The sequence below is a fragment of the Anopheles funestus genome, unplaced genomic scaffold, assembly GCF_943734845.2.
Source record: "Anopheles funestus unplaced genomic scaffold, idAnoFuneDA-416_04 scaffold_34_ctg1, whole genome shotgun sequence".
In the NCBI taxonomy this organism is placed as follows: Eukaryota; Metazoa; Arthropoda; class Insecta; order Diptera; family Culicidae; genus Anopheles; species Anopheles funestus.
In genome coordinates this window covers 102,313-124,422 of record NW_026045362.1, presented here as the reverse complement: position 1 = coordinate 124,422, position 22,110 = coordinate 102,313, and the positions used below count along the sequence as shown (strand labels likewise).

General features: G+C 47.3%; 1 long non-coding RNA gene across 1 annotated transcript in view; it reads left to right on the top strand.

Annotated features, from left to right (window-relative positions):
- The first annotated feature begins 1,682 nt into the window (after positions 1-1,682).
- LOC125774589 (uncharacterized) overlaps positions 1,683-22,110 on the top strand; it is a 29,179-nt gene continuing 8,751 nt past the window's right edge. The window contains exons 1-2 of the long non-coding RNA XR_007421072.1: positions 1,683-1,880; positions 11,120-11,203. This is a non-coding gene — a long non-coding RNA (uncharacterized LOC125774589). The remainder of the gene's footprint in view (positions 1,881-11,119; positions 11,204-22,110) is intronic.

Here is a 22,110-nt window from a genome sequence, read left to right as displayed (position 1 = left end):
TAAGGTGTCTTGGCTAAGGTGTCTTGGCTAATGTGTCTTGGCTAAGGTGTCTTGGCTAATGTGTCTTGGCTAAGGTGTCTTGGCTAATGTGTCTTGGCTAAGGTGTCTCGGCTAAGGTGTCTTGGCTAATGTGTCTTGGCTAAGGTGTCTTGGCTAAGGTGTCTTGGCTAATGTGTCTTGGCTAATGTGTCTTGGCTAATGTGTCTTGGCTAAGGTGTCTTGGCTAAGGTGTCTCGGCTAAGGTGTCTTGGCAAATGTGTCTTGGCTAATGTGTCTCGGCTAAGGTGTCTTGGCTAATGTGTCTTGGCTAAGGTGTCTTGGCTAAGGTGTCTCGGCTAAGGTGTCTTGGCTAAAGTGTCTTGGCTAAGGTGTCTTGGCTAATGTGTCTCGGCTAAGGTGTCTTGGCTAAGGTGTCTTGGCTAAGGTGTCTTGGCTAAGGTGTCTCGGCTAAGGTGTCTTGGCTAAGGTGTCTTGGCTAAAGTGTCTTGGCTAAGGTGTCTTGGCTAATGTGTCTCGGCTAAGGTGTCTTGGCTAATGTGTCTTGGCTAAGGTGTCTTGGCTAATGTGTCTTGGCTAAGGTGTCTTGGCTAATGTGTCTTGGCTAATGTGTCTTGGCTAATGTGTCTTGGCTAATGTGTCTCGGCTAAGGTGTCTTGGCTAGTGTGTCTTGGCTAAGGTGTCTTGGCTAATGTGTCTTGGCTAAGGTGTCTTGGCTAAGGTGTCTTGGCTAAGGTGTCTTGGCTAATGTGTCTAGCCTAAGGTGTCTTGGCTAATGTGTCTTGGCTAAGGTGTCTTGGCTAATGTGTCTCGGCTAAGGTGTCTCGGCTAATGTGTCTTGGCTAAGGTGTCTTGGCTAATGTGTCTTGGCTAAGGTGTCTTGGCTAATGTGTCTCGGCTAATGTGTCTTGGCTAATGTGTCTTGGCTAAGGTGTCTTGGCTAATGTGTCTTGGCTAATGTGTCTTGGCTAAGGTGTCTTGGCTAATGTGTCTCGGCTAAGGTGTCTCGGCTAATGTGTCTTGGCTAAAGTGTCTTGGCTAATGTGTCTTGGCTAAAGTGTCTTGGCTAATGTGTCTTGGCTAATGTGTCTCGGCTAAGGTGTCTTGGCTAATGTGTCTTGGCTAAGGTGTCTTGGCTAATGTGTCTTGGCTAAGGTGTCTCGGCTAAGGTGTCTTGGCTAAAGTTTCTTGGCTAATGTGTCTCGGCTAATGTGTCTCGGCTAAAGTGTCTTGGCTAAGGTGTCTTGGCTAAGGTGTCTTGGCTAATGTGTCTTGGCTAATGTGTCATGGCTAAGGTGTCTTGGCTAAGGTGTCTTGGCTAATGTGTCTTGGCTAAGGTGTCTTGGCTAAGGTGTCTTGGCTCAGGTGTCTTGGCTAATGTGTCTCGGCTAAGGTGTCTTGGCTAATGTGTCTTGGCTAAGGTGTCTTGGCTAAGGTGTCTTGGCTAATGTGTCTTGGCTAAAGTGTCTTGGCTAATGTGTCTTGGCTAAAGTGTCTTGGCTAATGTGTCTTGGCTAATGTGTCTTGGCTAAGATGTCTTGGCTAATGAGTCTTGGCTAAGGTGTCTTGGCTAATGTGTCTTGGCTAAGGTGTCTTGGCTAAGGTGTCTTGGCTAAGGTGTCTTGGCTAAGGTGTCTTGGCTAATGTGTCTCGGCTAAGGTGTCTCGGCTAAGGTGTATTGGCTAAGGTGTCTTGGCTAAGGTGTCTTGGCTAATGTGTCTTGGCTAAGGTGTCTTGGCTAAGGTGTCTCGGCTAAGGTGTCTTGGCTAATGTGTCTTGGCTAATGTGTCTTGGCTAAGGTGTCTTGGCTAAGGTGTCTTGGCTAAGGTGTCTTGGCTAATGTGTCTTGGCTAATGTGTCTCGGCTAATGTGTCTTGGCTAATGTGTCTTGGCTTAGGTGTCTTGGCTAATGTGTCTCGGCTAAGGTGTCTTGGCTAATGTGTCTTGGCTAAGGTGTCTTGGCTAATGTGTCTCGGCTAAGGTGTCTTGGCTAAAGTGTCTTGGCTAAGGTGTCTTGGCTAATGTGTCTCGGCTAAGGTGTCTTGGCTAAGGTGTCTTGGCTAAGGTGTCTTGGCTAAGGTGTCTTGGCTAAGGTGTCTTGGCTAAGGTGTCTTGGCTAAGGTGTCTTGGATAATGTGTCTTGGCTAATGTGTCTTGGCTAAGGTGTCTTGGCTAAGGTGTCTTGGTTAATGTGTCTTGGCTAAGGTGTCTCGGCTAATGTGTCTTGGCTAAGGTGTCTTGGCTAAGGTGTCTTGGCTAAGGTGTCTTGGCTAAGGTGTCTTGGCTAATGTGTCTTGGCTAATGTGTCTTGGCTAATGTGTCTTGGCTAATGTGTCTTGGCTAAGGTGTCTTGGCTAATGTGTCTCGGCTAAGGTGTCTTGGCTAAGGTGTCTTGGCTAAGGTGTCTTTGCTAATGTGTCTTGGCTAAGGTGTCTTGGCTAATGTGTCTTGGCTAATGTGTCTTGGCTAAGGTGTCTTGGCTAATTTGTCTTGGCTAAGGTGTCTTGGCTAAGGTGTCTCGGCTAAGGTGTCTTGGCTAATGTGTCTCGGCTAATGTGTCTTGGCTAAGGTGTCTTGGCTTAGGTGTCTTGGCTAATGTGTCTTGGCTAATGTGTCTTGGCTAAGGTGTCTTGGCTAAGGTGTCTTTGCTAAAGTGTCTTGGCTAATGTGTCTTGGCTAAGGTGTCTTGGCTAATGTGTCTTGGCTAATGTGTCTTGGCTAATGTGTCTTGGCTAAGGTGTCTTGGCTAAGGTGTCTTGGTTAAGGTGTCTTGGCTAAGGTGTCTTGGCTAAGGTGTCTTGGCTAAGGTGTCTTGGCTAAGGTGTCTTGGCTAAGGTGTCTTGGCTAATGTGTCTTGGCTAATGTGTCTTGGCTAAGTTGTCTTGGCTAATGTGTCTCGGCTAAGGTGTCTTGGCTAAGGTGTCTTGGCTAATGTGTCTTGGCTAAGGTGTCTTGGCTAAGGTGTCTTGGCTAAGGTGTCTTGGCTAAAGTGTCTTGGCTAAGGTGTCTCGGCTAAGGTGTCTTGGCTAAAGTGTCTTGGCTAAGGTGTCTTGGCTAAGGTGCCTTGGCTAATGTGTTTCGGCTAAGGTGTCTTGGCTAAGGTGTCTTGGCTAATGTGTCTTGGCTAAGGTGTCTTGGCTAAGGTGTCTTGGCTAATGTGTCTTGGCTAATGTGTCTTGGCTAAGGTGTCTTGGCTAATGTGTCTTGGCTAATGTGTCTTGGCTAATGTGTCTTGGCTAAGGTGTCTTGGCTAAGGTGTCTTGGCTAAGGTGTCTTGGCTAAGGTGTCTTGGCTAATGTGTCTTGGCTAATGTGTCTTGGCTAAGGTGTCTTGGCTAAGGTGTCTTGGCTAATGTGTCTTGGCTAAGGTGTCTTGGCTAAGGTGTCTTGGCTAATGTGTCTCGGCTAAGGTGTCTTGGCTAAAGTGTCTTGGCTAATGTGTCTCGGCTAAGGTGTCTTGGCTAATGTGTCTCGGCTAAGGTGTCTCGGCTAATGTGTCTTGGCTAAGGTGTCTTGGCTAAGGTGTCTTGGCTAAGGTGTCTCGGCTAAGGTGTCTTGGCTAAGGTGTCTTGGGTAAGGTGTCTTGGCTAAGGTGTCTTGGCTAATGTGTCTCGGCTAAGGTGTCTTGGCTAAGGTGTCTTGGCTAATGTGTCTCGGCTAAGGTGTCTCGGCTAATGTGTCTTGGCTAAGGTGTCTTGGCTAAGGTGTCTTGGCTAAGATGTCTCGGCTAAGGTGTCTTGGCTAAGGTGTCTTGGCTAATGTGTCTCGGCTAAGGTGTCTTGGCTAAGGTGTCTTGGCTAAGGTGTCTTGGCTAAGGTGTCTTGGCTAAGGTGTCTTGGCTAAGGTGTCTCGGCTAAGGTGTCTTGGCTAAGGTGTCTTGGGTAAGGTGTCTTGGCTAAGGTGTCTTGGCTAATGTGTCTCGGCTAAGGTGTCTCGGCTAATGTGTCTTGGCTAAGGTGTCTTGGCTAAGGTGTCTTGGCTAAGATGTCTCGGCTAAGGTGTCTTGGCTAAGGTGTCTTGGCTAATGTGTCTCGGCTAAGGTGTCTTGGCTAAGGTGTCTTGGCTAAGGTGTCTTGGCTAAGGTGTCTTGGCTAAGGTGTCTTGGCTAATGTGTCTTGGCTTAGGTGTCTTGGCTAAGGTGTCTTGGCTAATGTGTCTTGGCTAAGGTGTCTTGGCTAAGGTGTCTTGGCTAAGGTGTCTCGGCTAAGGTGTCTTGGCTAAGGTGTCTTGGCTAAGGTGTCTTGGCTAAGGTGTCTTGGGTAAGGTGTCTTGGCTAAGGTGTCTTGGCTAATGTGTCTCGGCTAAGGTGTCTTGGCTAAGGTGTCTTGGCTAAGGTGTCTTGACTAAGGTGTCTTGGCTAAGGTGTCTTTGCTAATGTGTCTTGGCTAAGGTGTCTTGGCTAATGTGTCTTGGCTAATGTGTCTTGGCTAATGTGTCTTGGCTAATGTGTCTTGGCTAAAGTGCCTTGGCTAAGGTGTCTTTGCTAATGTGTCTTGGCTAAGGTGTCTTGGCTAATGTGTCTTGGCTAATGTGTCTTGGCTAAGGTGTCTTGGCTAATTTGTCTTGGCTAAGGTGTCTTGGCTAAGGTGTCTCGGCTAAGGTGTCTTGGCTAATGTGTCTCGGCTAATGTGTCTTGGCTAAGGTGTCTTGGCTGAGGTGTCTTGGCTAATGTGTCTTGGCTAAGGTGTCTTGGCTAAGGTGTCTTGGCTAAGGTGATTTGGCAAAAGTGTCTTGGCTAATGTGTCTTGGCTAAGGTGTCTTGGCTAAAGTGTCTTGGCTAATGTGTCTCGGCTAAGGTGTCTTGGCTAATGTGTCTTGGCTAATGTGTCTTGGCTAATGTGTCTTGGCTAAGGTGTCTTGGCTAATGTGTCTTGGCTAATGTGTCTCGGCTAAGGTGTCTTGGCTAAGGTGTCTTGGCTAATGTGTCTTGGCTAAGGTGTCTTGGCTAATGTGTCTTGGCTAATGTGTCTTGGCTAAGGTGTCTTGGCTAAGGTGTCTTGGCTAAGGTGTCTTGGCTAATGTGTCTTGGCTAAGGTGTCTTGGCTAATGTGTCTTGGCTAATGTGTCTTGGCTAAGGTGTTTTGGCTAAGGTGTCTTGGCTAAGGTGTCTTGGCTAAGGTGTCTTGGCTAAGGTGTCTTGGCTAAGGTGTCTTGGCTAAGGTGTCTTGGCTAATGTGTCTTGGCTAAGGTGTCTCGGCTAAGGTGTCTTGGCTAATGTGTCTTGGCTAAGGTGTCTTGGCTAAGGTGTCTTGGCTAATGTGTCTTGGCTAAAGTGTCTTGGCTAAGGTGTCTTGGCTAATGTGTCTCGGCTAAGGTGTCTTGGCTAATGTGTCTTGGCTAAGGTGTCTTGGCTAATGTGTCTTGGCTAAGGTGTCTTGGCTAAGGTGTCTTGGCTAAGGTGTCTTGGTTAATATGTCTTGGCTAAGGTGTCTTGGCTAAGGTGTCTTGGCTAAGGTGTCTTGGCTAATGTGTCTTGGCTAATGTGTCTTGGCTAAGGTGTCTTGGCTAAGGTGTCTTGGCTAATGTGTCTTGGCTAAGGTGTCTTGGCTAAGGTGTCTTGGCTAATGTGTCTTGGCTAAGGTGTCTTGGCTAATGTGTCTTGGCTAAGGTGTCTTGGCTAAGGTGTCTTGGCTAATGTGTCTCGGCTAAGGTGTCTTGGCTAATGTGTCTCGGCTAATGTGTCTTGGCTAAGGTGTCTTGGCTGAGGTGTCTTGGCTAATGTGTCTTGGCTAAGGTGTCTTGGCTAAGGTGTCTTGGCTAAGGTGATTTGGCAAAAGTGTCTTGGCTAATGTGTCTTGGCTAAGGTGTCTTGGCAAAAGTGTCTTGGCTAATGTGTCTCGGCTAAGGTGTCTTGGCTAATGTGTCTTGGCTAATGTGTCTTGGCTAATGTGTCTTGGCTAAGGTGTCTTGGCTAATGTGTCTTGGCTAATGTGTCTCGGCTAAGGTGTCTTGGCTAAGGTGTCTTGGCTAATGTGTCTTGGCTAAGGTGTCTTGGCTAATGTGTCTTGGCTAAGGTGTCTTGGCTAAGGTGTCTTGGCTAATGTGTCTTGGCTAAGGTGTCTTGGCTAATGTGTCTTGGCTAATGTGTCTTGGCTAAGGTGTTTTGGCTAAGGTGTCTTGGCTAAGGTGTCTTGGCTAAGGTGTCTTGGCTAAGGTGTCTTGGCTAAGGTGTCTTGGCTAAGGTGTCTTGGCTAATGTGTCTTGGCTAAGGTGTCTCGGCTAAGGTGTCTTGGCTAATGTGTCTTGGCTAAGGTGTCTTGGCTAAGGTGTCTTGGCTAATGTGTCTTGGCTAAAGTGTCTTGGCTAAGGTGTCTTGGCTAATGTGTCTCGGCTAAGGTGTCTTGGCTAATGTGTCTTGGCTAAGGTGTCTTGGCTAATGTGTCTTGGCTAAGGTGTCTTGGCTAAGGTGTCTTGGCTAAGGTGTCTTGGTTAATATGTCTTGGCTAAGGTGTCTTGGCTAAGGTGTCTTGGCTAAGGTGTCTTGGCTAATGTGTCTTGGCTAATGTGTCTTGGCTAAGGTGTCTTGGCTAAGGTGTCTTGGCTAATGTGTCTTGGCTAAGGTGTCTTGGCTAAGGTGTCTTGGCTAATGTGTCTTGGCTAAGGTGTCTTGGCTAATGTGTCTTGGCTAAGGTGTCTTGGCTAAGGTGTCTTGGCTAAGGTGTCTTGGCTAATGTGTCTCGGCTAAGGTGTCTTGGCTAAGGTGTCTTGGCTAATGTGTCTTGGCTAAGGTGTCTTGGCTAATGTGTCTTGGCTAATGTGTCTTGGCTAAGGTGTCTTGGCTAATGTGTTTTGGCTAAGGTGTCTTGGCTAAGGTGTCTTGGCTAAGGTGTCTTGGCTAAGGTGTCTTGGCTAATGTGTCTCGGCTTAGGTGTCTTGGCTAATGTGTCTTGGCTTATGTGTCTTGGCTTAGGTGTCTTGGCTAATGTGTCTTGGCTAATGTGTCTTGGCTAATGTGTCTTGGCTAAGGTGTCTTGGCTAATGTGTCTTGGCTAATGTGTCTCGGCTAAGGTGTCTTGGCTAAGGTGTCTTGGCTAAGGTGTCGTTTCTAAGGTGTCTTGGCTAAGGTGTCTTGGCTAATGTGTCTTGGCTAAGGTGTCTTGGCTAAGGTGTCTTGGCTAAGGTGTCTTGGCTAATTTGTCTTGGCTAAGGTGTCTTGGATAAGGTGTCTTGGCTAATGTGTCTCGGCTAAGGTGTCTTGGCTAATGTGTCTTGGCTAAGGTGTCTTGGCTAAGGTGTCTTGGCTAAGGTGATTGGCTAATGTGTCTTGGCTGAAGTGTCTTGGCTAATGTGTCTTGGCTAAGGTGTCTCGGCTAAGGTGTCTTGGCTAATGTGTCTTGGCTAAGGTGTCTTGGCTAAGGTGTCTTGGCTAATGTGTCTTGGCTAAGGTGTCTTGGCTAATGTGTCTTGGCTAAGGTGTCTTGGCTAATGTGTCTTGGCTAAGGTGTCTCGGCTAAGGTGTCTTGGCTAATGTGTCTTGGCTAAGGTGTCTTGGCTAAGGTGTCTTGGCTAATGTGTCTTGGCTAATGTGTCTTGGCTAATGTGTCTTGGCTAAGGTGTCTTGGCTAAGGTGTCTCGGCTAAGGTGTCTTCGCAAATGTGTCTTGGCTTATGTGTCTCGGCTAAGGTGTCTTGGCTAATGTGTCTTGGCTAAGGTGTCTTGGCTAAGGTGTCTCGGCTAAGGTGTCTTGGCTAAAGTGTCTTGGCTAAGGTGTCTTGGCTAATGTGTCTCGGCTAAGGTGTCTTGGCTAAGGTGTCTTGGCTAAGGTGTCTTGGCTAAGGTGTCTCGGCTAAGGTGTCTTGGCTAAGGTGTCTTGGCTAAAGTGTCTTGGCTAAGGTGTCTTGGCTAATGTGTCTCGGCTAAGGTGTCTTGGCTAATGTGTCTTGGCTAAGGTGTCTTGGCTAATGTGTCTTGGCTAAGGTGTCTTGGCTAATGTGTCTTGGCTAATGTGTCTTGGCTAAAGTGTCTTGGCTAATGTGTCTCGGCTAAGGTGTCTTGGCTAGTGTGTCTTGGCTAAGGTGTCTTGGCTAATGTGTCTTGGCTAAGGTGTCTTGGCTAAGGTGTCTTGGCTAAGGTGTCTTGGCTAATGTGTCTAGCCTAAGGTGTCTTGGCTAATGTGTCTTGGCTAAGGTGTCTTGGCTAATGTGTCTCGGCTAAGGTGTCTCGGCTAATGTGTCTTGGCTAAGGTGTCTTGGCTAATGTGTCTTGGCTAAGGTGTCTTGGCTAATGTGTCTCGGCTAATGTGTCTTGGCTAATGTGTCTTGGCTAAGGTGTCTTGGCTAATGTGTCTTGGCTAATGTGTCTTGGCTAAGGTGTCTTGGCTAATGTGTCTCGGCTAAGGTGTCTCGGCTAATGTGTCTTGGCTAAAGTGTCTTGGCTAATGTGTCTTGGCTAAAGTGTCTTGGCTAATGTGTCTTGGCTAATGTGTCTCGGCTAAGGTGTCTTGGCTAATGTGTCTTGGCTAAGGTGTCTTGGCTAATGTGTCTTGGCTAAGGTGTCTCGGCTAAGGTGTCTTGGCTAAAGTTTCTTGGCTAATGTGTCTCGGCTAATGTGTCTCGGCTAAAGTGTCTTGGCTAAGGTGTCTTGGCTAAGGTGTCTTGGCTAATGTGTCTTGGCTAATGTGTCATGGCTAAGGTGTCTTGGCTAAGGTGTCTTGGCTAATGTGTCTTGGCTAAGGTGTCTTGGCTAAGGTGTCTTGGCTCAGGTGTCTTGGCTAATGTGTCTCGGCTAAGGTGTCTTGGCTAATGTGTCTTGGCTAAGGTGTCTTGGCTAAGGTGTCTTGGCTAATGTGTCTTGGCTAAAGTGTCTTGGCTAATGTGTCTTGGCTAAAGTGTCTTGGCTAATGTGTCTTGGCTAATGTGTCTTGGCTAAGATGTCTTGGCTAATGAGTCTTGGCTAATGTGTCTTGGCTAATGTGTCTTGGCTAAGGTGTCTTGGCTAAGGTGTCTTGGCTAAGGTGTCTTGGCTAAGGTGTCTTGGCTAATGTGTCTCGGCTAAGGTGTCTCGGCTAAGGTGTCTTGGCTAAGGTGTCTTGGCTAAGGTGTCTTGGCTAAGGTGTCTTGGCTAATGTGTCTTGGCTAAGGTGTCTTGGCTAAGGTGTCTCGGCTAAGGTGTCTTGGCTAATGTGTCTTGGCTAATGTGTCTTGGCTAAGGTGTCTTGGCTAAGGTGTCTTGGCTAAGGTGTCTTGGCTAATGTGTCTTGGCTAATGTGTCTTGGCTAATGTGTCTTGGCTAATGTGTCTTGGCTTAGGTGTCTTGGCTTATGTGTCTTGGCTAAGGTGTCTTGGCTAATGTGTCTTGGCTAATGTGTCTTGGCTAAGGTGTCTTGGCTAAGGTGTCTTTTCTAATGTGTCTTTGCTAAGGTGTCTTGGCTAAGGTGTCTTGGCTAATGTGTCTTGGCTAAGGTGTCTTGGCTAATGTGTCTTGGCTAAGGTGTCTTGGCTAAGGTGTCTTGGCTAATGTGTCTTGGCTAAGGTGTCTCGGCTAAGGTGTCTTGGCTAATGTGTCTTGGCTAAGGTGTCTTGGCTAAGGTGTCTTGGCTAAGGTGTCTTGGCTAATGTGTCTTGGCTAAGGTGTCTTGGCTAATGTGTCTTGGCTAAGGTGTCTTGGCAAATGTGTCTTGGCTAATGTGTCTCGGCTAAGGTGTCTTGGCTAATGTGTCTTGGCTAAGGTGTCTTGGCTAATGTGTCTCGGCTAAGGTGTCTTGGCTAAAGTGTCTTGGCTAAGGTGTCTTGGCTAATGTGTCTCGGCTAAGGTGTCTTGGCTAAGGTGTCTTGGCTAAGGTGTCTTGGCTAAGGTGTCTCGGCTAAGGTGTCTTGGCTAAGGTGTCTTGGCTAAAGTGTCTTGGCTAAGGTGTCTTGGCTAATGTGTCTCGGCTAAGGTGTCTTGGCTAATGTGTCTTGGCTAAGGTGTCTTGGCTAATGTGTCTTGGCTAAGGTGTCTTGGCTAATGTGTCTTGGCTAAGGTGTCTTGGCTAAGGTGTCTTAGCTAAGGCGTCTTTTCTAATGGGTCTTTGCTAAGGTGTCTTGGCTAAGGTGTCTTGGCTAATGTGTCTTGGCTAAAGTGTCTTGGCTAAGGTGTCTTGGCTAATGTGTCTCGGCTAAGGTGTCTTGGCTAATGTGTCTTGGCTAAGGTGTCTTGGCTAATGTGTCTTGGCTAAGGTGTCTTGGCTAAGGTGTCTTGGCTAAGGTGTCTTGGCTAATGTGTCTTGGCTAAGGTGTCTTCGCTATTGTGTCTCGGCTAAAGTGTCTTGGCTAATGTGTCTTGGCTAAGGTGTCTTGGCTAATGTGTCTCGGCTAAGGTGTCTTGGCTAATGTGTCTTGGCTAAGGTGTCTCGGGTAAAGTGTCTTGGCTAATGTGTCTTGGCTAAGGTGTCTCGGGTAAAGTGTCTTGGCTAAGGTGTCTTGGCTAAAGTGTCTTGGCTAAGGTGTCTTGGCTAATGTGTCTCGGCTAAGGTGTCTTGGCTAATGTGTCTTGGCTAAGGTGTCTTCGCTATTGTGTCTCGGCTAAAGTGTCTTGGCTAATGTGTCTAGCCTAAGGTGTCTTGGCTAATGTGTCTTGGCTAATGTGTCTTGGCTAATGTGTCTCGGCTAATATGTCTTGGCTAAGGTGTCTTGGCTAAGGTGTCTTGGCTAATGTGTCTTGGCTAATGTGTCTTGGCTAAGGTGTCTTGGCTAATGTGTCTCGGCTAAGGTGTCTCGGCTAATGTGTCTTGGCTAAAGTGTCTTGGCTAATGTGTCTTGGCTAAAGTGTCTTGGCTAATGTGTCTTGGCTAATGTGTCTCGGCTAAGGTGTCTTGGCTAATATGTCTTGGCTAAGGTGTCTTGGCTAATGTGTCTTGGCTAAGGTGTCTCGGCTAAGGTGTCTTGGCTAAAGTTTCTTGGCTAATGTGTCTCGGCTAATGTGTCTCGGCTAAAGTGTCTTGGCTAAGGTGTCTTGGCTAAGGTGTCTTGGCTAATGTGTCTTGGCTAATGTGTCATGGCTAAGGTGTCTTGGCTAAGGTGTCTTGGCTAATGTGTCTTGGCTAAGGTGTCTTGGCTAAGGTGTCTTGGCTCAGGTGTCTTGGCTAATGTGTCTCGGCTAAGGTGTCTTGGCTAATGTGTCTTGGCTAAGGTGTCTTGGCTAAGGTGTCTTGGCTAATGTGTCTTGGCTAAAGTGTCTTGGCTAATGTGTCTTGGTTAAAGTGTCTTGGCTAATGTGTCTTGGCTAATGTGTCTTGGCTAAGGTGTCTTGGCTAATGAGTCTTGGCTAAGGTGTCTTGGCTAATGTGTCTTGGCTAAGGTGTCTTGGCTAAGGTGTCTTGGCTAAGGTGTCTTGGCTAAGGTGTCTTGGCTAATGTGTCTTGGCTAAAGTGTCTTGGCTAAGGTGTCTTGGCTAATGTGTCTCGGCTAAGGTGTCTTGGTTAATGTGTCTTGGCTAATGTGTCTCGGCTAAGGTGTCTTGGCTAATGTGTCTTGGCTAATGTGTCTTGGCTAATGTGTCTTGGCTAATGTGTCTTGGCTAAGGTGTCTTGGCTAATGAGTCTTGGCTAAGGTGTCTTGGCTAATGTGTCTTGGCTAAGGTGTCTTGGCTAAGGTGTCTTTTCTAATGGGTCTTTGCTAAGGTGTCTTGGCTAATGTGTCTCGGCTAAAGTGTCTTGGCTAAGGTGTCTTGGCTAATGTGTCTCGGCTAAGGTGTCTTGGCTAATGTGTCTCGGCTAAGGTGTCTTGGCTAAAGTGTCTTGGCTAAGGTGTCTTGGCTAAGGTGTCTTTTCTAATGTGTCTTGGCTAAGGTGTCTTGGCTAAGGTGTCTTGGCTAATGTGTCTTGGCTAATGTGTCATGGCTAAGGTGTCTTGGCTAAGGTGTCTTGGCTAATGTGTCTTGGCTAAGGTGTCTTGGCTAAGGTGTCTTGGCTCAGGTGTCTTGGCTAATGTGTCTCGGCTAAGGTGTCTTTTCTAATGTGTCTTGGCTAAGGTGTCTTGGCTAAGGTGTCTTGGCTAATGTGTCTTGGCTAAAGTGTCTTGGCTAAGGTGTCTTGGCTAATGTGTCTCGGCTAAAGTGTCTTGGCTAAGGTGTCTTATCTAATGGGTCTTTGCTAAGGTGTCTTGGCTAAGGTGTCTTGGCTAATGTGTCTTGGCTAAAGTGTCTTGGCTAAGGTGTCTTGGCTAATGTGTCTCGGCTAAGGTGTCTTGGCTAATGTGTCTCGGCTAAGGTGTCTTGGCTAATGTGTCTTGGCTAAGGTGTCTTGGCTAAGGTGTCTTGGCTAATGTGTCTTGGCTAATGTGTCTTGGCTAATGTGTCTTGGCTAAAGTGTCTTGGCTAATGTGTCTCGGCTAATGTGTCTTGGCTAAGGTGTCTTGGCTAATGAGTCTTGGCTAAGGTGTCTTGGCTAATGTGTCTTGGCTAAGGTGTCTTGGCTAAGGTGTCTTTTTAAATGGGTCTTTGCTAAGGTGTCTTGGCTAATGTGTCTCGGCTAAAGTGTCTTGGCTAAGGTGTCTTTTTAAATGGGTCTTTACTAAGGTGTCTTGGCTAATGTGTCTCGGCTAAAGTGTCTTGGCTAAGGTGTCTTGGCTAATGTGTCTCGGCTAAGGTGTCTTGGCTAATGTGTCTTGGCTAAGGTGTCTTGGCTAATGTGTCTTGGCTAAGGTGTCTTGGCTAAGGTGTCTTGGCTAAGGTGTCTTGGCTAAGGTGTCTTGGCTAAGGTGTCTTCGCTATTGTGTCTCGGCTAAAGTGTCTTGGCTAATGTGTCTTGGCTAAGGTGTCTTGGCTAAGGTGTCTTGGCTAAGGTGTCTTGGCTAAGGTGTCTTGGCTAATGTGTCTCGGCTAAGGTGTCTTGGCTAATGTGTCTTGGCTAAGGTGTCTCGGGTAAAGTGTCTTGGCTAAGGTGTCTTGGCTAAGGTGTCTTGGCTAATGTGTCTTGGCTAAGGTGTCTTGGCTAAGGTGTCTTGGCTAATGTGTCTTGGCTAAGGTGTCTCGGCTAAGGTGTCTTGGCTAATGTGTCTTGGCTAAGGTGTCTTGGCTAAGGTGTCTTGGCTAATGTGTCTTGGCTAAAGTCTCTTGGCTAAGGTGTCTTGGCTAATGTGTATCGGCTAATGTGTCTTGGCTAAGGTGTCTTGGCTAATGTGTCTTGGCTAATGTGTCTTGGCTAATGTGTCTTGGCTAAGGTGTCTTGGCTAAGGTGTCTTGGCTATGTGTCTCGGCTAAGGTGTCTTGGCTAATGTGTCTTGGCTAAGGTGTCTTGGCTAAGGTGTCTTGGCTAATGTGTCTCGGCTAATGTGTCTTGGCTAATGTGTCGTGGCTAATGTGTCTTGGCTAAGGTGTCTTGGCTAATGTGTCTTGGCTAAGGTGTCTTGGCTAATGTGTCTTGGCTAAGGTGTCTTGGCTAAGGTGTCTTGGCTAAGGTGTCTTGGTTAACGTGTCTTGGCTAAGGTGTCTTGGCTAATGTGTCTCGGCTAAAGTGTCTTGGCTAAGGTGTCTTGGCTAATGTGTCTTGGCTAATGTGTCTCGGCTAATGTGTCTTGGCTAAGGTGTCTCGGCTAAGGTGTCTTGGCTAATGTGTCTTGGCTAATGTGTCTCGGCTAATGTGTCTTGGCTAATGTGTCTTGGCTAAGGTGTCTTGGCTAATGTGTCTTGGCTTATGTGTCTCGGCTTATGTGTCTCGGCTAAGGTGTCTTGGCTAATGTGTCTTGGCTAAGGTGTCTTGGCTAATGTGTCTCGGCTAAGGTGTCTTGGCTAAAGTGTCTTGGCTAAGGTGTCTTGGCTAATGTGTCTCGGCTAAGGTGTCTTCGCTATTGTGTCTCGGCTAAAGTGTCTTGGCTAATGTGTCTTTGCTAAGGTGTCTTGGCTAAGGTGTCTTGGCTAATGTGTCTTGGCTAAAGTGTCTTGGCTAAGGTGTCTCGGCTAAGGTGTCTTGGCTAAAGTGTCTTGGCTAATGTGTCTTGGCTAAGGTGTCTTGGCTAAAGTGTCTTGGCTAAGGTGTCTTGGCTAATGTGTCTCGGCTAAGGTGTCTTGGCTAATGTGTCTTGGCTAATGTGTCTTGGCTAATGTGTCTTGGCTAAGGTGTCTTGGCTAAGGTGTCTTGGCTAAGGTGTCTTGGCTAAGGTGTCTTGGCTAATGTGTCTCGGCTAAGGTGTCTCGGCTAAGGTGTCTTGGCTAAGGTGTCTTGGCTAATGTGTCTTGGCTAAGGTGTCTTGGCTAAGGTGTCTCGGCTAAGGTGTCTTGGCTAATGTGTCTCGGCTAAGGTGTCTTGGCTTATGTGTCTTGGCTAAGGTGTCTTGGCTAAGGTGTCTTGGCTAAGGTGTCTTGTCTAAGGTGTCTTGGCTAATGTGTCTCGTCTAAGGTGTCTTGGCTAATGTGTCTTGGCTAAGGTGTCTTGGCTAATGTGTCTTGGCTAATGTGTCTTGGCTAAGGTGTCTTGGCTAAGGTGTCTTTTCTAATGTGTCTTTGCTAAGGTGTCTTGGCTAAGGTGTCTTGGCTAAGGTGTCTTGGCTAATGTGTCTTGGCTATAGTGTCTTGGCTAAGGTGTCTCGGCTAAGGTGTCTTGGCTAAGGTGTCTTGGCTAATGTGTCTTGGCTAAGGTGTCTTGGCTAAAGTGTCTTGGCTAAGGTGTCTTGGCTAAGGTGTCTTGGCTAAGGTGTCTTTACTAATGTGTCTTGGCTAAGGTGTCTTGGCTAAGGTGTCTTGGCTAATGTGTCTTGGCTAAGGTGTCTTGGCTAATGTGTCTTGGCTAAGGTGTCTTGGCTAATGTGTCTTGGCTAATGTGTCTTGGCTAAGGTGTCTTGGCTAAGGTGTCTTGGCTAAGGTGTCTTGGCTAAGGTGTCTTGGCTAAGGTGTCTTGGCTAAGGTGTCTTGGCTAATGTGTCTTGGCTAAGGTGTCTTGGCTAAGGTGTCTTGGCTAATGTGTCTTGGCTAAGGTGTCTTGGCTAAGGTGTCTTGGCTAATGTGTCTTGGCTAAGGTGTCTTGGCTAAGGTGTCTTGGCTAATGTGTCTTGGCTAAAGTGTCTTGGCTAAGGTTTCTTGGCTAATGTGTCTCGGCTAAGGTGTCTTGGCTAATGTGTCTTGGCTAAGGTGTCTTGGCTAATGTGTCTTGGCTAAGGTGTCTTGGCTAAGGTGTCTTGGCTAAGGTGTCTTGGTTAATATGTCTTGGCTAAGGTGTCTTGGCTAATGTGTCTCGGCTAAAGTGCCTTGGCTAATGTGTCTTGGCTAAGGTGTCTTGGCTAAGGTGTCTTGGCTAAGGTGTCTTGGCTAATGTGTCTTGGCTAATGTGTCTTGGCTAAGGTGTCTTGGCTAAGGTGTCTTGGCTAAGGTGTCTTGGCTAATGTGTCTTGGCTAAGGTGTCTTGGCTAAGGTGTCTTGGCTAATGTGTCTTGGCTAAGGTGTCTTGGCTAATGTGTCTTGGCTAAGGTGTCTTGGCTAAGGTGTCTTGGCTAAGGTGTCTTGGCTAATGTGTCTCGGCTAAGGTGTCTTGGCTAAGGTGTCTTGGCTAATGTGTCTTGGCTAAGGTGTCTTGGCTAATGTGTCTTGGCTATTGTGTCTTGGCTAAGGTGTCTTGGCTAATGTGTTTTGGCTAAGGTGTCTTGGCTAATGTGTCTTGGCTAAGGTGTCTTGGCTAAGGTGTCTTGGCTAATGTGTCTCGGCTTAGGTGTCTTGGCTAATGTGTCTTGGCTTATGTGTCTTGGCTAATGTGTCTTGGCTAATGTGTCTTGGCTAATGTGTCTTGGCTAATGTGTCTTGGCTAAGGTGTCTTGGCTAAGGTGTCTTGGCTAATGTGTCTTGGCTAATGTGTCTCGGCTAAGGTGTCTTGGCTAAGGTGTCTTGGCTAAGGTGTCGTTTCTAAGGTGTCTTGGCTAAGGTGTCTTGGCTAATGTGTCTTGGCTAAGGTGTCTTGGCTAAGGTGTCTTGGCTAAGGTGTCTTGGCTCATTTGTCTTGGCTAAGGTGTCTTGGATAAGGTGTCTTGGCTAATGTGTCTCGGCTAAGGTGTCTTGGCTAATGTGTCTTGGCTAAGGTGTCTTGGCTAAGGTGTCTTGGCTAAGGTGATTGGCTAATGTGTCTTGGCTGAAGTGTCTTGGCTAATGTGTCTTGGCTAAGGTGTCTCGGCTAAGGTGTCTTGGCTAATGTGTCTTGGCTAAGGTGTCTTGGCTAATGTGTCTTGGCTAAGGTGTCTTGGCTAATGTGTCTTGGCTAAGGTGTCTCGGCTAAGGTGTCTTGGCTAATGTGTCTTGGCTAAGGTGTCTTGGCTAAGGTGTCTTGGCTAATGTGTCTTGGCTAATGTGTCTCGGCTAATGTGTCTTGGCTAAGGTGTCTTGGCTAAGGTGTCTCGGCTAAGGTGTCTTGGCTAATGTGTCTTGGCTAATGTGTCTCGGCTAATGTGTCTTGGCTAATGTGTCTTGGCTAAGGTGTCGTGGCTAATGTGTCTTGGCTTATGTGTCTCGGCTAAGGTGTCTTGGCTAATGTGTCTTGGCTAAGGTGTCTTGGCTAATGTGTCTCGGCTAAGGTGTCTTGGCTAAAGTGTCTTGGCTAAGGTGTCTTGGCTAATGTGTCTCGGCTAAGGTGTCTTGGCTAAGGTGTCTTGGCTAAGGTGTCTTGGCTAAGGTGTCTCGGCTAAGGTGTCTTGGCTAAGGTGTCTTGGCTAAAGTGTCTTGGCTAAGGTGTCTTGGCTAATGTGTCTCGGCTAAGGTGTCTTGGCTAAGGTGTCTTGACTAAAGTGTCTTGGCTAAGGTGTCTTGGCTAAGGTGTCTTGGCTAATGTGTCTTGGCTAAGGTGTCTTGGCTAATGTGTCTTGGCTAATGTGTCTTGGCTAATGTGTCTTGGCTAAGGTGTCTTGGCTAATGAGTCTTGGCTAAGGTGTCTTGGCTAAGGTGTCTTGGCTAATGTGTCTTGGCTAATGTGTCTTGGCTAAGGTGTCTTGGCTAATGTGTCTTGGCTAATGTGTCTCGGCTAAGGTGTCTTGGCTAATGTGTCTTGGCTAAGGTGTCTTGGCTAATGTGTCTTGGCTAATGTGTCTTGGCTAAAGTGTCTTGGCTAAGGTGTCTTGGCTAAGGTGTCTCGGCTAAGGTGTCTTGGCTAAGGTGTCTTGGCTAAAGTGTCTTGGCTAAGGTGTCTTGGCTAATGTGTCTCGGCTAAGGTGTCTTGGCTAATGTGTCTTGGCTAAGGTGTCTTGGCTAATGTGTCTTGGCTAATGTGTCTTGGCTAAGGTGTCTTGGCTAAGGTGTCTTGGCTAAGGTGTCTTTTCTAATGGGTCTTTGCTAAGGTGTCTTGGCTAAGGTGTCTTGGCTAATGTGTCTTGGCTAAAGTGTCTTGGCTAAGGTGTCTTGGCTAATGTGTCTCGGCTAAGGTGTCTTGGCTAATGTGTCTTGGCTAAGGTGTCTTGGCTAATGTGTCTTGGCTAAGGTGTCTTGGCTAAGGTGTCTTGGCTAATGTGTCTTGGCTAATGTGTCTTGGCTAATGTGTCTTGGCTAAGGTGTCTTGGCTAAGGTGTCTTGGCTAATGTGTCTTGGCTAATGTGTCTCGGCTAAGGTGTCTTGGCTAATGTGTCTTGGCTAAGGTGTCTTGGCTAAGGTGTCTTGGCTAATGTGTCTTGGCTAAAGTGTCTTGGCTAAGGTGTCTTGGCTAATGTGTCTTGGCTAAGGTGTCTTGGCTAAGGTGTCTTGGCTAAGGTGTCTTGGCTAATGTGTCTCGGCTAAGGTGTCTTGGCTAAGGTGTCTTGGCTAATGTGTCTTGGCTAAGGTGTCTTGGCTAATGTGTCTTGGCTAATGTGTCTTGGCTAAGGTGTCTTGGCTAATGTGTTTTGGCTAAGGTGTCTTGGCTAATGTGTCTTGGCTAAGGTGTCTTGGCTAAGGTGCCTTGGCTAATGTGTCTCGGCTTAGGTGTCTTGGCTAATGTGTCTTGGCTTATGTGTCTTGGCTAAGGTGTCTTGGCTAATGTGTCTTGGCTAATGTGTCTTGGCTAATGTGTCTTGGCTAAGGTGTCTTGGCTAAGGTGTCTTGGCTAATGTGTCTTGGCTAATGTGTCTCGGCTAAGGTGTCTTGGCTAAGGTGTCTTGGCTAAGGTGTCTTGGCTAATGTGTCTTGGCTAAGGTGTCTTGGCTAATGTGTCTTGGCTAATGTGTCTTGGCTAATGTGTCTTGGCTAAGGTGTCTTGGCTAATGAGTCTTGGCTAAGGTGTCTTGGCTAAGGTGTCTTGGCTAATGTGTCTTGGCTAATGTGTCTTGGCTAAGGTGTCTTGGCTAATGTGTCTTGGCTAATGTGTCTCGGCTAAGGTGTCTTGGCTAATGTGTCTTGGCTGAAGTGTCTTGGCTAATGTGTCTTGGCTAAGGTGTCTCGGCTAAGGTGTCTTGGCTAATGTGTCTTGGCTAAGGTGTCTTGGCTAATGTGTCTTGGCTAAGGTGTCTTGGCTAATGTGTCTTGGCTAAGGTGTCTTGGCTAAGGTGTCTTGGCTAATGTGTCTTGGCTAATGTGTCTCGGCTAAGGTGTCTTGGCTAAGGTGTCTTGGCTAAGGTGTCTTGGCTAATGTGTCTTGGCTAAGGTGTCTTGGCTAATGTGTCTTGGCTAATGTGTCTTGGCTAATGTGTCTTGGCTAAGGTGTCTTGGCTAATGAGTCTTGGCTAAGGTGTCTTGGCTAAGGTGTCTTGGCTAATGTGTCTTGGCTAATGTGTCTTGGCTAAGGTGTCTTGGCTAATGTGTCTTGGCTAATGTGTCTCGGCTAAGGTGTCTTGGCTAATGTGTCTTGGCTGAAGTGTCTTGGCTAATGTGTCTTGGCTTATGTGTCTTGGCTAAGGTGTCTTGGCTAATGTGTCTTGGCTAATGTGTCTTGGCTAATGTGTCTTGGCTAAGGTGTCTTGGCTAAGGTGTCTTGGCTAATGTGTCTTGGCTAATGTGTCTCGGCTAAGGTGTCTTGGCTAAGGTGTCTTGGCTAAGGTGTCTTGGCTAATGTGTCTTGGCTAAGGTGTCTTGGCTAATGTGTCTTGGCTAATGTGTCTTGGCTAATGTGTCTTGGCTAAGGTGTCTTGGCTAATGAGTCTTGGCTAAGGTGTCTTGGCTAAGGTGTCTTGGCTAATGTGTCTTGGCTAAGGTGTCTTGGCTAATGTGTCTTGGCTAAGGTGTCTTGGCTAAGGTGTCTTGGCTAAGGTGATTGGCTAATGTGTCTTGGCTGAAGTGTCTTGGCTAATGTGTCTTGGCTAAGGTGTCTCGGCTAAGGTGTCTTGGCTAATGTGTCTTGGCTAAGGTGTCTTGGCTAATGTGTCTTGGCTAAGGTGTCTTGGCTAATGTGTCTTGGCTAAGGTGTCTCGGCTAAGGTGTCTTGGCTAATGTGTCTTGGCTAAGGTGTCTTGGCTAAGGTGTCTTGGCTAATGTGTCTTGGCTAATGTGTCTCGGCTAATGTGTCTTGGCTAAGGTGTCTTGGCTAAGGTGTCTCGGCTAAGGTGTCTTGGCTAATGTGTCTTGGCTAATGTGTCTCGGCTAATGTGTCTTGGCTAATGTGTCTTGGCTAAGGTGTCTTGGCTAATGTGTCTTGGCTTATGTGTCTCGGCTAAGGTGTCTTGGCTAAGGTGTCTTGGCTAATGTGTCTTGGCTAATGTGTCTCGGCTAAGGTGTCTTGGCTAAGGTGTCTTGGCTAAGGTGTCGTTTCTAAGGTGTCTTGGCTAAGGTGTCTTGGCTAATGTGTCTTGGCTAAGGTGTCTTGGCTAAGGTGTCTTGGCTAAGGTGTCTTGGCTCATTTGTCTTGGCTAAGGTGTCTTGGATAAGGTGTCTTGGCTAATGTGTCTCGGCTAAGGTGTCTTGGCTAATGTGTCTTGGCTAAGGTGTCTTGGCTAAGGTGTCTTGGCTAAGGTGATTGGCTAATGTGTCTTGGCTGAAGTGTCTTGGCTAATGTGTCTTGGCTAAGGTGTCTCGGCTAAGGTGTCTTGGCTAATGTGTCTTGGCTAAGGTGTCTTGGCTAATGTGTCTTGGCTAAGGTGTCTTGGATAAGGTGTCTTGGCTAATGTGTCTCGGCTAAGGTGTCTTGGCTAATGTGTCTTGGCTAAGGTGTCTTGGCTAAGGTGTCTTGGCTAAGGTGATTGGCTAATGTGTCTTGGCTGAAGTGTCTTGGCTAATGTGTCTTGGCTAAGGTGTCTCGGCTAAGGTGTCTTGGCTAATGTGTCTTGGCTAAGGTGTCTTGGCTAATGTGTCTTGGCTAAGGTGTCTTGGCTAATGTGTCTTGGCTAAGGTGTCTCGGCTAAGGTGTCTTGGCTAATGTGTCTTGGCTAAGGTGTCTTGGCTAAGGTGTCTTGGCTAATGTGTCTTGGCTAATGTGTCTCGGCTAATGTGTCTTGGCTAAGGTGTCTTGGCTAAGGTGTCTCGGCTAAGGTGTCTTGGCTAATGTGTCTTGGCTAATGTGTCTCGGCTAATGTGTCTTGGCTAATGTGTCTTGGCTAAGGTGTCTCGGCTAAGGTGTCTTGGCTTATGTGTCTCGGCTAAGGTGTCTTGGCTAATGTGTCTTGGCTAAGGTGTCTTGGCTAATGTGTCTCGGCTAAGGTGTCTTGGCTAAAGTGTCTTGGCTAAGGTGTCTTGGCTAATGTGTCTCGGCTAAGGTGTCTTGGCTAAGGTGTCTTGGCTAAGGTGTCTTGGCTAAGGTGTCTCGGCTAAGGTGTCTTGGCTAAGGTGTCTTGGCTAAAGTGTCTTGGCTAAGGTGTCTTGGCTAAGGTGTCTCGGCTAAGGTGTCTTGGCTAAGGTGTCTTGACTAAAGTGTCTTGGCTAAGGTGTCTTGGCTAAGGTGTCTTGGCTAATGTGTCTTGGCTAAGGTGTCTTGGCTAATGTGTCTTGGCTAATGTGTCTTGGCTAATGTGTCTTGGCTAAGGTGTCTTGGCTAATGAGTCTTGGCTAAGGTGTCTTGGCTAAGGTGTCTTGGCTAATGTGTCTTGGCTAATGTGTCTTGGCTAAGGTGTCTTGGCTAATGTGTCTTGGCTAATGTGTCTCGGCTAAGGTGTCTTGGCTAATGTGTCTTGGCTAAGGTGTCTTGGCTAATGTGTCTTGGCTAATGTGTCTTGGCTAAAGTGTCTTGGCTAAGGTGTCTTGGCTAAGGTGTCTCGGCTAAGGTGTCTTGGCTAAGGTGTCTTGGCTAAAGTGTCTTGGCTAAGGTGTCTTGGCTAATGTGTCTCGGCTAAGGTGTCTTGGCTAATGTGTCTTGGCTAAGGTGTCTTGGCTAATGTGTCTTGGCTAATGTGTCTTGGCTAAGGTGTCTTGGCTAAGGTGTCTTGGCTAAGGTGTCTTTTCTAATGGGTCTTTGCTAAGGTGTCTTGGCTAAGGTGTCTTGGCTAATGTGTCTTGGCTAAAGTGTCTTGGCTAAGGTGTCTTGGCTAATGTGTCTCGGCTAAGGTGTCTTGGCTAATGTGTCTTGGCTAAGGTGTCTTGGCTAAGGTGTCTTGGCTAATGTGTCTTGGCTAATGTGTCTTGGCTAATGTGTCTTGGCTAAGGTGTCTTGGCTAAGGTGTCTTGGCTAATGTGTCTTGGCTAATGTGTCTCGGCTAAGGTGTCTTGGCTAATGTGTCTTGGCTAAGGTGTCTTGGCTAAGGTGTCTTGGCTAATGTGTCTTGGCTAAAGTGTCTTGGCTAAGGTGTCTTGGCTAATGTGTCTTGGCTAAGGTGTCTTGGCTAAGGTGTCTTGGCTAAGGTGTCTTGGCTAATGTGTCTCGGCTAAGGTGTCTTGGCTGAGGTGTCTTGGCTAATGTGTCTTGGCTAAGGTGTCTTGGCTAATGTGTCTTGGCTAATGTGTCTTGGCTAAGGTGTCTTGGATAATGTGTTTTGGCTAAGGTGTCTTGGCTAATGTGTCTTGGCTAAGGTGTCTTGGCTAAGGTGCCTTGGCTAATGTGTCTCGGCTTAGGTGTCTTGGCTAATGTGTCTTGGCTTATGTGTCTTGGCTAAGGTGTCTTGGCTAATGTGTCTTGGCTAATGTGTCTTGGCTAATGTGTCTTGGCTAAGGTGTCTTGGCTAAGGTGTCTTGGCTAATGTGTCTTGGCTAATGTGTCTCGGCTAAGGTGTCTTGGCTAAGGTGTCTTGGCTAAGGTGTCGTTTCTAAGGTGTCTTGGCTAAGGTGTCTTGGCTAATGTGTCTTGGCTAAGGTGTCTTGGCTAAGGTGTCTTGGCTAAGGTGTCTTGGCTCATTTGTCT